The sequence below is a fragment of the Balaenoptera acutorostrata genome, chromosome 12, assembly GCF_949987535.1.
Source record: "Balaenoptera acutorostrata chromosome 12, mBalAcu1.1, whole genome shotgun sequence".
NCBI classification, from domain to species: domain Eukaryota; kingdom Metazoa; phylum Chordata; class Mammalia; order Artiodactyla; family Balaenopteridae; genus Balaenoptera; species Balaenoptera acutorostrata.
This window is the reverse complement of record NC_080075.1, coordinates 72,707,285-72,720,959: the sequence shown is the minus strand read 5'-3', so window position 1 is coordinate 72,720,959 and position 13,675 is coordinate 72,707,285. Positions and strand designations below refer to the sequence as shown.

Genomic DNA, 13,675 nt, shown 5'->3' with positions numbered 1-13,675 from the left:
CCCGCCTCCGCTCCCCTACCCCGGCCTCTCGCGTTTTGTCTGAAGCTCTTTTGTGCGGGGCCTGGCACTTCCGGTTCATCCTCCAGCGTGTCAGTTCACTCTCCACCGCGCCCTCAGACTCCCTCAAACCCCGCCCCGTACGGTTCAATTAAAGTTGACTAGGGTTCTGAGCGCAAGAAGTACCCTGGCCAGGCTTTGTGAGGCCTACGCGAGTAGGATGTGAGAGAGTCTTTCTGATAAAAGAAAATGAAGACCTCGATCTGTGACCCAGTCTATGCTGGTCGAGAAGAAATCAGAGAGTGGAAGAGCTGTTACTTGAGGTCCTCAGGATGCCCCAGGCGTGCGTTATACCAGGGGGAGAAGGGAATAATGTTACAAGGTTGCAGGGGTGAAGAATGAAAGTAAACTGCTTTGGTGAGGGTTTTTGAGGAAGCTATCTGGCCTCGTTGGAAATTGATTTTAAGTGGTAATATTAGATAGGATAGAGATGGTCGCAAGCGCCAAAATGGGTGACTTGGACTTCACTGCTATCCTGGTGTAGCACTTGGGGATTGTTGGTCTAGTCTTCGTGTACAGTGTAGATTGGAGGGAGAGTCTGGAAACTAACTGGTTAAAGGGCTCTTAATCTAAGTATGGGACGAGAAGGGCAGGGCCTAAGGTGGGAGGCAATGGGAATAGAGATAAAGGAACAAATTAGACAATAAGAAATGGACAGGATTTAGTAACAGATTGGATTCGGGGTGGAAGAGAAAGGGAAAATTCTCAAAGGATAAGAAGATTAATTCTTTTAAAATACAAAGATCATGGCTTCCTCCTACTCTTCAGATAGTCCAAATTCCTTAACATAGTTTACCAGACCCTTCATGCTTGAAAGGCTTCTTCCATGTCTCTCCCATTCCTCTCCATTTCCGCTACCCAGTGCTTCAGCAATATGTCTTTGGGTTCCTCCATGCTTTCTCTTCCTATGCTTTCACCCATGAAACATACCTCCTCACCCACCCAACCTCATCATTACTACCTTCAGGAAGTCTTCTCTAATATCCCTACAATGGTTTGGGTCCCCACTTGTGTGTCTTTCCTGACAGACTATAAGCCTTTAGGAAGTCAGAAACTCTGTCAAACTTACTGTTGTATACCCTAGCATCCCTAGCACAATTCTTATCTGTGCTGAATAGTATTTAAATACTTGTTGAATGAATGAATATCACCAAGGTTTTGCCTCTGAATGACAAAAATTGGCAGAGCCGGTAACAGAAAATGGTGTGATGGGGGCGGGGGGCGGGGGTGAATGCTAGTTTGGGGAGAAAATGGTGCGTTTGGTTTAAGGTGACAACTAGATATACAAACATTGCAAATATTGGCTTGAAGTTAGGCTATGAAGGTAGGAGGTGTTAATTAGGCCTGTTGGTCATCAGGAACCTGGATAAGATCTCTTACCAAGGCAGTGTTAAAGGAGCATGAAATTACTCGGCCTCTTTTCTTTTTTTTTAATTTATTTATTATTTATGTTTTGTCTGTGTTGGGTCTTTGTTGCTGCACGCGGGCTTTCTCTAGTTGCGGCAAGCGGGGGCTACTCTTCGTTGCGGTGCGCAGGCGTCTCATTGCGGTAGCTTGTCTTGTTGCGGAGCACGAGCTCTAGGTGCGCGGGCTTCACTGGTTGTGGCACGTGGGCTCAGTAGTTGTGGCTCACGGGCTCTAGAGCGCAGGCTCGGTAGTTGTGGTGCACGGGCTTAGTTGCTCCGCAGCATATGGGATCTTCCCGTACCAGGGCTCTCACCCGTGTCCCCTGCACTGGCAGGCGGTTCTTAACCACTGCGCCACCAGGGAAGCCCTCAGCCTCTTTTTTTTTTTTCTTCTAAGAGTGGAATGTGATGTTGTGGAAAAAAAGCGTGAGTTTTGATATATATATTACCTATGTGGTCTTTCACAAGTTACTTATTCTCTCTCAGACTCAGTTCCTCATCTATAAAACAGACATACAGTATCTACTTTTTCGGATTGCTTTAAGGCTAAGAGGAGCTGAATATAAAGTGCCAAGTTTACATAAATGTTGTATTATTATTCAACCAAAAATCTACCATTCATTAGGTATACATATATAGAAGCTAAATATGGAATGGAAATAACATTAAATTATGTTCACAGAACAGTAGAAGAAGGCCTGAAACAAAATGGGAGAAAAACAGATAAGGAAAAAAGTGGGAAAGAAAATATTATTCAAAAAAAAAGTGAGGCACTGGGAGGGCAGTGGTGCCTCTGAGAGAAGAAATAGAGATACTAAGGGGCTCATGGAAAGGGGTGGGAAAGAGACAAAGAATATGAAGGTTATCCTCTCCCTATTCCATCTCCATTTCCCCCAAACCACTACATTACACTTCTGAGGACACAAAGGTTTCATGCTTTGAGCAAAAAAAAATTTTTTAACTAAAAATACTCTAAAACACTGTATTCACAGATTGATTTTCATGAGTCTTTCTGTAAACTATGAGCTGACCTATCACACATGGTAACAGAAGCAGCTTCTGAACATGTACTTTAGGGGCCGGCCTGAATATAAAAAGGGTCTCTAAAATATATACCAAGTTCACACAACAACTAGGGATAAAGGCATGGAATTGGTTTGTTGTGGGTAGAAAATAACGAATTCTAAGCATTTGGCGATTCCTATACATATTCACAATATTGAGGTATTGCCTTTGCCTTATTTTAAAAAATAATATTTATTTATTTATTTATTTGCTGCGCCGCTTACAGGATCTTAGTTCCTGGACCAGGGATTGAACCCGGGTGTCAGCGGTGAAAGCACCAAATCCTTAACCACTGGACTACCAGGGAATTCCTGATTTTTATATTTAAAATTAGATTGCTTATATTTTCTTGTTGCTCAAATTGATCGAATATTGAAAATAAACTGACAAATACTTGTCATTTTAAAAACTTTTTTTGTCTGTTTCTATTAGCCTCTCATGAGTTTCTTTCCAGTTATCTCTCATAAGAGAAAGAAGAAAAGAGAAGAAGGTGGCTTAAGCCGGTGTTTTTCAAGTGTGAGTAATTGTGTACCAGTGAGACATACCTGCAAATCCCAAGGGCTTTAAGGGACCGTCCCCCACCCCCCCCCCCACCGGCCCCCCAGGCTGGGCAACATTGCTTTAAAAGTTAAATGCTAACTTCAGAGTATAATGTGATACCAGTTAAATTGCAAACTTAAACATAAATTCAGGATCACTCAAAAATATAAAATGTTAATCCAGATGATCCAAAATATGCTAACATGCTTATATTATAAAACTTAAAGCACAATGTTTTAAAATTCTCATAGAAGTGCTCATTTCGGCAGCACATATACTGATCCAGCAATCCCACTCCTGGGCATATATCCAGAGAAAACCACAATCCAAAAGGTTACATGCACCCCAGTGTTCATCGCAACGCTGTTTAAAATAGCCAAAGATATGGAAGCAACCTAAATGTCCATTGACAGAAATGGATAAAGAAGATGTGGTACATATATACAATGGAATATTACTCCATAAAAAAAACCAATGAAATAATGCTATTTGCAGCAATATGGATGGACCTAGAGATTATCATACTAAGTGAAGTCAGAGAAAGACAAATATATGATATCGCTTATATGTGGAATCTAAAAAGAGGTACAAATGAACTTATTTACAAAACAGAAATAGAGTCACAGATGTAGAAAACAAACTATGGTTACCCGGGGGTGGGGGGAAGGAGGGGAGGGATAAATTGGGAGATTGGGACTGACATATACACAATAGGAAACTAATAAGGGGCTTCCCTGGTGGCGCAGTGGTTAATAATCTGCCTGCTAATGCAGGGGACACGGGTACAAGCCCTGGTCCGGGAAGATCCCACATGCCGCGGAGCAACTAAGCCCGTGCGCCACAACTACTGAGCCTGCGCTCTAGAGCCACAACTACTGAGCCCATGTGCCATAGCTACTGAAGCCCACGCACCTAGAGCCCGTGCTCCACAAGAGAAGCCATCTCAATGAGAAGCCTGCACACCACAACGAAGAGTAGCCCCCGCTCACTGGAACTAGAGAAAGCCCGCGAGCAGCAACAAAGACCCAACACAGCCAAAAATAAATACATTTTTAAAAAAAAGAAAATTAATAAGGACCTATTGCATAGCACAAGGAACTCTACTCAATACTCTGTAATGATCTATATGGGAAAAGAATCTAAAAAAGAGTGGACATATGTATGTGTATAACTGATTCACTTTGCTGTACAGCAGAAACACACAACATTGTAAATCAACTATACTCCAATAAAAATTTTAGAAAAACAAAAAAAATAAAATTCTCATAGAAGACTCAGAGTGCCTTGGAAGTTCAAGACCCCCAGAGGGTAACAGACCATAGATTGAGAAACCTAACCTTCATGTGGAAGATGTTAAGTGAGGAGAGAATGAGAAAAAGGCAAGAAGTTGAGATGTAAGTCCTCCCAGGCTAACCCCCACCCAGGCTTTTCCTGGGGTTCCTAATTCTGTTTTTGACCATATCCAGTTTCTGATGACATTATACTATGCATAAAAGATTACCTTTGGAAGCTCAGCAGTTTTTATGCTACATTCCATTCTGTGTGTGATTAAAGGTGAAAGATTGGTCCAGGGAGGGAAAAAAAAAAAAAGTGGGGGCAAGATTTAGTGCTAAGAAAGAAAGAATATAGATATTTTGAAGTTAACTAGAAAAGGGAAGGAGTCCATTTCTGAGGTTCTGTTCTAGCCCCTACTCCTCTTTGTACTCATAAGTTTTAAAGGGTGCCCAATAAATGAAACATTTTCTAAAGTCAGAGAAGTGTTATATTTTACAGTCACAGTTTTATATTTCTAGAAGGCAAGATGTAAATTCATTTTGAAGCAGTCTGCCTTTACTTAGGAAAATCACCAGGATGGGCCCACTACACATACATAAAGCAAATACCCACCTTTATCCTAAAGAAAATCATGAAATGACCATTAACCAAAATCCAGATATTTCAGACTGAGATGCTGAGGTTAATTTATTTATTAGTGTTATAAATTGTGTCTTTCACAGGATTGTGCCCTTGCAGGGAGAGAGAGATCCATTTTTCCCCCTAAATAAGAATATAGACTGGAATGTTTCTTAAAATACTTATTGTTCTTAGGAGACCAATGTTTGTTTTTAATTCAAGTGTTTGCTCACAGGTGATCACAAAACTGGAGCCACCCTGAGGTGTGTGCCAGTCTTTTCTCCATACCTCACACCTGACAGACTGGTCTGAACAACTGGTATCTCACAAAGTGGAGTTAGAGCCAGATTATCTGAAGCCTGGAAAGTGTCCACAATTCCTGGGATTGCATCAACCAGGTCAAGGTGGAGGTGAGTTTTTCCCCCTAAGGAAAAGGATAGATGTTCTAGAGTGAAAGTAAGCAGGCCTTGAACTGGAAAAGAAAGATTCTCTTTGGACTCATGCCTGTTGCTGGCATCAAGACTCCAAGACGTGGCACAGTCTGGAGATTCCTGTTGGGGAAAATGGGTAGGCTGAGCTGGCTCTGCCTTATCAGGAATCTGAAGAATAGCCACTTCTAGTGGCAGTTGTGGGCTACTCTTTGTTTTTCATGTCTGTGCCTCTGTGTCTTGTTAAATAGCCTGGACTGAACTGAGCTTTGGGGAATCGAGTGAGGAGATCTATGTCCATTGGGATGGGGCCACGTGGGGAGCCTGAAGGAGGTGGTGGCAAAGTTCAAGGGCCGCAGTGGTTTGGAGCAGGGACAGCTGGCAAAAGTGATAGTAATTTCCTGCGAGGATCTGTGGCACACTTAACCATTCCTTAGAGATTTCTCAGAATCCTTTAGTAAGAGAACTCCTTTGCTCTGTTGGCTGCTGAGAACTGAGGACACACAAGTTGAGTCTGACAGATTGGCCCAAGAGAACCAGAGTATTACTTAGAAAAACCCTGCTGGTTCTTGTAGTCACCAGGAGGTCAAAAGTTCTTAACTGAGGCTCACATTCAGAGTAACAAATGACCTCACATTTGTAATCTCTTGGCTCTTTGATTTGCTAAGGAATAAAGAGCAAACAGTAGTAATAGGAAACCTGCCAGCTGGAATCCTGCTACCCTGTCCACCAAAATGGCTTTCTTACCACTGGAAGATTGTGCCAATTCCTCCTCTCAAACGGTTCTTTCCTCAACCTTGATAGTTTCATCATGAGTATGTTTAGCCGAGATCTTGAGAGGATCCTTCTGCAGAGCTCCATAGTTCTCTCTGTGTGTATCTCCATCCTTTCTGGCACTCTTCCCTGAAAATGTTAGCCACCTTGGCCTCCCTGAACTCCAAACTCTGTCTTCCCAATGCAGTGAGATTGTCAGGCTCTGTTTAGGTTTCCTCTTTCTACAACGTGGCCTGAAAACTCTTTCTAGGCTGTAAGCTGGGGTACTCATAGGATTCACTTCATATGTTTACCTTCTCTCAGGGATCACTATCCTGTGCTGCCTGTTGTCCAATGTCTGAAAATTGTTGCTTCATATATTTTGTCCAGTTTTCTAGATGATTAAGGCAGGAGGGTAAACGTGGTCCCTGTTATACCATCATGGCCAGAAATGGAAGTTTTCCCAAGCAGTTTTATAAATTGTTATTTATAACTATGTTTTTCAGTGAGATTGTATGGGTGGTTTTTAAAAAAAATTCCTTAATTGTTTCTGGTATATCAAAATGTACTTTGCCCTCACTCTTTAATGATATTTTGGCTGGGGATAAAATTCTAGGTTAATAGGGAAGTCTTTTATCAGTCTTCACTGTTGTTTCATGGGTAATCTGTTTTTTTTCTCTCATCTCTGGTAGCTTTTTACAATTTTCTCTTTATCCTTAATGTTGTGTAAATATTCCTATAATGTGCCTCAGCATGTGTTTATTTTATTAGTACTAAAGGCTTATTTTTAAAATTTGGTGTCTAACGTCTTTCATCAATATTTACAAATTTTATCTCTTACATTTTCAAACACTGTTTCACCATCATTCTGTTTATTTTCTTCTAGAACTCTCATTATACATGTTGGAGCTCTCCATCTATCCTCCCTCTCTCTTAACTATATATATCCTTGTGTTTCTGTGCTGCATTCTGAGTAATTTATTCTCTCTTCAGTTATACCCAGTTTAGAGCTCTTACTAACATCTTATTTTCACTGTCTTGTTTCTCTTAGTCCCAAACAAAACAGGCAAGGAGTTCCTTTGCTTGTTTTTGGAGAGTGTTTTGTCACTTTCTTCCCAAGCTTTCTCCAGTAATAAACAAGTATCCTTATCAGACTCTCTAGTTTTTTTCACTTGCTCTCTTAAGAATGTTTTTCCTAGAGAGTCTCTTCTCTCCCAGATGTAAAAAACTTTGTAAAAACAAAGATTTCAATTCAGGGATTTCCCTGGTGGTCCAGTGGTTAAGAATCTGCCTTGGAATGTAGGGGGCGCAGGTTCGATCCCTGGTTGGAGAACTAAGATCCCACATGCCGTGGGGCAACTAAGCCCGCTCTCCACAGCTACAGAGCCCACTCGCCGCAACAAAGATCCCGTGTGCCAACTAAGACTTGATGCAGCCAAGTAAATAAATAAACAAACAAACAAATAAATTTTAAAAAATAAAATAAATTCAAACTGAAAAGCCAGAGGTGAAGGGAAGGGAAGAAAAATAACACCTATGTTGGAAATCTTCGACTCTTAACTGCTAAAAAATGAGGCATATGTCACAAAACTTGGGGTGCAAAATCATGTTTTAGGTCCAACTTCCTATCTTCTGAGACTGGAGAGTCAGAGAAAAGGAGGGTTCAGTCTTCTCTGGATTGTTCTTGCCTCCCTTAACGTTCCTATTCATCCTTTATTTACTTATTTATTTTTATAAATGTATTTATTTATTTATTTTGGCTGCGTTGGGTCTTCGTTCCTGCGCGCAGGCTTTCTCTGGTTACGACGGGCAGGGGTTACTCTTCGTTGAGGTGCGCGGGCTGCTCATTGCAGTGGCTTCTCTTGCTGCGGAGCACAGGCTCTAGGCGCGCTGGCTTCAGTAGTTGCAGCACATGGGCTCAGTAGTTGTGGCTCGCGGGCTCTAGAGCGCAGGGTCAGTAGTTGTGGCGCACGGGCTTAGTTGCTCCTCGGCATGTGGGATCTTCCGGACCAGGGCTTGAACCCATGTCCCCTGCGTTGGCAGGTGGATTCTTAACCACTGTGCCACCAGGGAAGCCCCCTATTCATCCTTTAAAACCCAGGTCAGGCAGACATCACTCTTGTCCTCTGGGAAACTTTATGTACTCGTTTCCTATGGCTGCTGTAACAAGTTACCACAAACTTGGTGGCTTAAAACCCCACAAATTTATTTTCTTACAGTTCTGGAGGCCAGATGTCTGAAACTGGTTTCACTGGTTTAAAGTTAAGGTGTCAGCAGTCCTGGTTCCTTCTAGGGGCTCTAGGGAAGAATCCATTTCCTTTCCTTTTCTAGCTACTGGAGGCTGCTTGCATTCCTCGGCATAAAGACAATCTCTTGCTTCAGTGGTTACATTTCTTTCTCTTCTGTAGTCAAATTTCCCTCTGCCTCCCTCTTTTATGTACACTTGTGATTACATTTAGGGCCTATCCTAATAATCCAGGATAATATCTCCATCTCAAAATGTTTAATTTAATCTCATCTGTAAAGTACCTTTTGCCATATGAGGTGATATTCACAAATTCCAGGGATTAGACATGGGTATCTTTGGGACCATTATTCAGCCTACGACAGCTTCCCCTGTATCTTTCTTCTATGAAGTCAATCAGGTCCTTCTCTATTAAGCCTACAGAACTTTATACATACTTCTGTTGTACTTGTTAAGCATTGTCACTTTTTTGTTTACACAGATATCTTCCTAAATAAATATGAGCTCTTTAAGGACAGGAACTTTGTCTTATTGATTTGTCTGCCTAGCATGGCACCTAGCACATACTCTTACAAGCCAATAAATATTTGTTTAGTTAAATTGAATTTTGTTCTCTGATTCCAGCCTGGCTGTGAGCTGTGAAATAATGAAATCTTAGACTACTAATGCTACAAGGGATCTCCAAAGGCCTTTTCTTAAAGTCTGAATCTATGTTTTTTCAGGAAATAATTTTAGATTTAGGAAAGTTCTCTCTATTACTACAACAAAAGTAAATTAAGTAAATGAAGAGAAACAAAAGGTTTACAATAAGGGGTTTTAGCCCAGAAAAAGCTGTGGAATGACCTGATAATTATTTTAAACTCACAACATCCCTGTGAAATAAAATAGGTATTAACTCTATGCCAGTAAAACACAGAGCAAAATAAATAATAAATAAATTTGATTTGAACATAATTGAATACAGCTGTGGAAATCTAATAATCTAAAAATTAATAAATCTAATTCTTAATTTAGATGAGCTGCTTTTTTTCTTAATTTCCCAGTGCCCCTATTTATCTATCATGTTTATTTTAGAAGTTGACTCAATTTCTTATGACATGACGTAGAGGTGTAGGGCAAATCATGTTCCCCTTTCATAACTTAAACAATGAAGCTCAGAGGCCTAAGTTATGAGGCAATGTCTGGACAGGAATAAGCATCAGCTATGATGATGGTTACCACCCTTCAGCCTAATGACGAGCCACGCTACCTGCATCAGCATCACCTGGGCAGAATCTTAGGCATACAGATACTCAAGTCCTCCCCGGCCCCCAGATTCAGATTCAGTTGATTCAGGTAGGGTCCTGGGAAGGTGTATGTTTTAAAGCATCTCTCAGATGATTCACAATTATCACGAAATCTAGGTTTCTCTTAGTTTGAGGTCCTATAGAAATGTAAGTGCCAAGCTTGAGGCAAAGGAACATTTTTGTTCCTTTGATTATGTCTTCATTCTGAAAAGAGGCTCTTTTGGAAGAAAGAATCCACATCACATCCCTAGAAGAATGATCAGATTGGAGGTGTGACTAGTGAGTCGCACACTGAGGAAGAAAAGCTTTGAGCAAAAACCCAACTGATTTTCTAATTGCCCTGATTTATGGAAACCAAGATCTGAAAGATTCTGGACAGTTTTATTGAGGTATGATTTTCACATCATAAGATTCACTCACTGTTAATTCAATGATTTTTAGTAAATGTATAGAGTTGTGCAACCAGCATGTCACAATCCAAGCTACAGTCCACTTGGGAGATGAGGTCAGCAGGTCACTTGGGAAGCTTAGAAATTAGTCATATATATATGGGTATTCTAAAAGCATTGCCTTTCTTTATTCTACAATTATTTAATAAATTGTTTCTTTGTTAAATATTGTTTCTTTTTTGAATAAAAAATATGTACATGTGGCACAAAGTACAAAAGGCATAAATGGGCATACAAATAGTTTCCCTCCCACTCTGTCACCCAGCCACCTGGCTTCTATTCCCAATAAATTAGTTCTCAAGGTGGATTACTAACCTGAAATGAAAATCTTTAGGCAAATTAAGTTTGAAGTGAGAGTGGAGCATCCAATATTATCTTGGAGCTTGGGCAAGAAGTGCTAGAGATAAATATAACCGTCATCCTGGTGATGTATTGGAAGCTCATCAATGGACATATTTTCTAAAGGATGGTGTAGAGAGAACAAAGAATATAACTTTGGACACATTGACAGGCACATTAATAGTTAGGAGGGGGAAATTTCCTGGCTGTCCAGTGGTTAGGACTCGGCGCTCTCACTGCCGGGGCCTCGGGTTTGATTACTGGTCAGGGAACTAAGATCTCACAAGCAGTGTGGTGCGGCCAAAAAAAAAAAAAAAAAGGAGGGAAGAACAGAACGTAAAGGAGAAAAAATTAGAAATTGAGAGAGAAATGAAATAAATTTGTATTATGAAAAGTAAGAGAGAAGCTTTAAGAACATGCTGTTCAGTGGTCCCAAATGCTAAAGAGGTCATGGAGAACGGGAAATGAGAAAGGGCTTTTGGAATAGAGGTTTATAATAAACTGAGTGTAAAGTTTCAATAGAGATAGAGATAGGATGGGATTCACAGTGTAGGAGACTGGGAAGACAATGGGATTTTCCTAATATACAAAGAGCTCTTACAAGCCAATAAGAAAAAGATGATCAACCCAGTTAAAAATATGCAAAGAACATGTACAGGCAAGAAACTGAAGAGGAAATGAAATTGGGCAGTAAACATATGAAAACAATGGTATTGGAGCAACTGGACATCCACATACAAAAAAAAAAAAAGAATCTAGACACAGGCTGTATACACTTCACAAAAATTAACTCACAGTGGATCATAGACCTAAATATGAAATGCAGAACTATAAAACTAGAAGATAACATAGGAGAAAATCTAGATGACCTTGGGTATGGTGATGCCTTTTTAGATGAAACACCAAAGACATGATCCATAAAAGAAATAATTGATAAGCTGAACTTCAGTAAAATTAAAAACTTCTGCTCTGTGAAAGACAATGTCAAGAGAATAAGAAGACAGCACAAACTGGGAGAAAATACTTGGTAAACACACATATGATAAAGGACTGTTACCCAAAATACATTAAAAAACCCTTGAAACTCAACAATAAGAAAACAACCCAACTAAAAAATGGGCCAAAGACCTTAACAGACACCTTAGCAAAGAAGATATACAGATGGCAAATAAGCATATGAAAAGATACTGCACATCATATGTCCCAGGGTAATGAAAATTAAAACAATGGGATACCACTATACACCTAGTAGAATGGCCAAAAACAGAAAAAAAGACAAATGCTGGTGAGAATGTGGAGCAATAGGAACATTCATCCATTGCTGGTGGAAGTGCAAAATGGTACAACCACTTTGGAAGACTGTGTGGTGGTTTCTTATAAAACTAAACATACTCATAATGTATGGTCCAGAAATTGCACTCCTTAGTATTTACCCAAGGTAGATGAAAACTTATGTCCACACAAAAACCTGCACGTGGATGTATATAGGAGCTTTATTCATAATTGCCAGAACTTGGAAGCAACCAAGATGTCTTTCAATAGGTAAATGGATAAACTGTGGTACATCCAGACAATGGAATATTATTCAGCACTAAAAAGAAATGCTCTATCAAGCCATAAAAAGACATGGGGGAAACTTAAAGGCATATTACTAAGTGAAAGAAGCAAATCTGAAAAGGCTACATACTGTATGATTCTGACATTCTGGAAAAGGCAAAACTATGGAGACAATAACAAGATTGGGGTTGCCAGGAATGGGTAGGCAGAGCACAGAGGGTTTTTAGGGCAGTAAAAACACTCTGTATGATATTATAGTGATGGATATATGCCATTATACATTTGTCCAAACCCATAGAATGTACAACACCAAGAACCTTAAGGTAAACTATGGACTTGTGTGATTATGATGGGTCAATGTAAGTTCACCCTTGGTAAAACCTATACCATTCCGGTGATTTGGTAATGGGGAAGGCTGTGCAAATGTGGGGGCAGGGGTATGTGGGAAATCTCTGTACTTTCCTCTCAATTTTGTTGTAAATGTAAAACTGTTCTAAAAAATTCTTTTAAAAAAAGGATGTTTAAAAAAAAAAAAGGATGTTTAACTTCACTAATTAAATATATGTAAATTAAAACAGTAGGATATCTTTTTTTTTTCCTTAATATATCACCGAAGGTGAAAAGATTGGTAATATCCAATGTTGGTAAGGATGTTGGGAAGCAGGAACCCTAACATACTCTTGGTGGTATGGTTATTTGGTATCTTTTTGAAGAGAAACTTGGCAATATCTACTCAAAATGTTCTTAGTCTTTGACTTAGCAATTCCACTTTTAAGAGTGAGTAAAATCATTTTCACAAGTAGGCAAAGGTGTATGTAGCAGAATGTTCATTACAGCTTTATCTGTAATAAATAATGTTGGAAATAACCTCAAAGTTCCCTGGTAGTTATTAAACATTGGCACATTTGGATAATGGAATACTCTACGGTAGTTAAAAAATTATAGTGCTGTATGTGCTGCTGTGGAAAAAAGTGAAAAGAGTAAATTGAAAAAGATTATGTGGTATACGCTTGCCTTTATTTTAAATTATATACACATATATTAATATATACATAGAAAAAATAAATATGGAGAAATATATATCAAAGTCTTAAATTATTTTGGTGAACTAAGGTAAGAGATTTTCACTTTCTATAGCAATTGTTAATTCACAATATTCATAGGATTGTTGTGAGGATTAAATGAATTAATATGTCATAAGGCAATTAAAACAGTGGAATATAGCACATACAAGCTACTATACAAAGTTACATTATACTATGTTATTTTTGAAATGGTTTGATTTGTTACAATAAGTATGTATTATTTTTAAAGCAGAAAAAAAAATGATGTGGTGAAAGTGTAGGCAGTATTTGAGCATTTTATTATTTTATTTTTTGGCTGCACCGCTGCAGCATGTGGGATCTTAGTTCCCCCAGCAGGATTCGAATACACGCCCTCTGCATTGGAAGGGCAGAGTCTTAACCACTAGACTGCCAGGGAAGCCCCCTTGAGCATTTTCAACATGAATGTAAAGGGACTTCCTTGGAGATCCAGTGGTTAAGACTCCACGCTTCCAGGGAAGGGGGCACGGGGCGGGGGGGAACATGGTGCAGCCAAAAAAACAAATTAAAAAATACCAAAAAAACCCAACCAACCAAACAAACAAAAAAACCCC

At 39.6% G+C, this 13,675-nt stretch overlaps 1 long non-coding RNA gene across 1 annotated transcript; it reads left to right on the top strand.

Moving 5' to 3' along the window:
• Positions 1-178: 178 nt before the first annotated feature.
• LOC130709326 (uncharacterized) lies at positions 179-5,363 on the top strand. The gene is made up of 3 exons (XR_009009841.1): positions 179-340; positions 2,961-3,044; positions 5,197-5,363. It is a non-coding gene; the product is annotated as an uncharacterized LOC130709326 (long non-coding RNA).
• Positions 5,364-13,675: the final 8,312 nt, after the last annotated feature.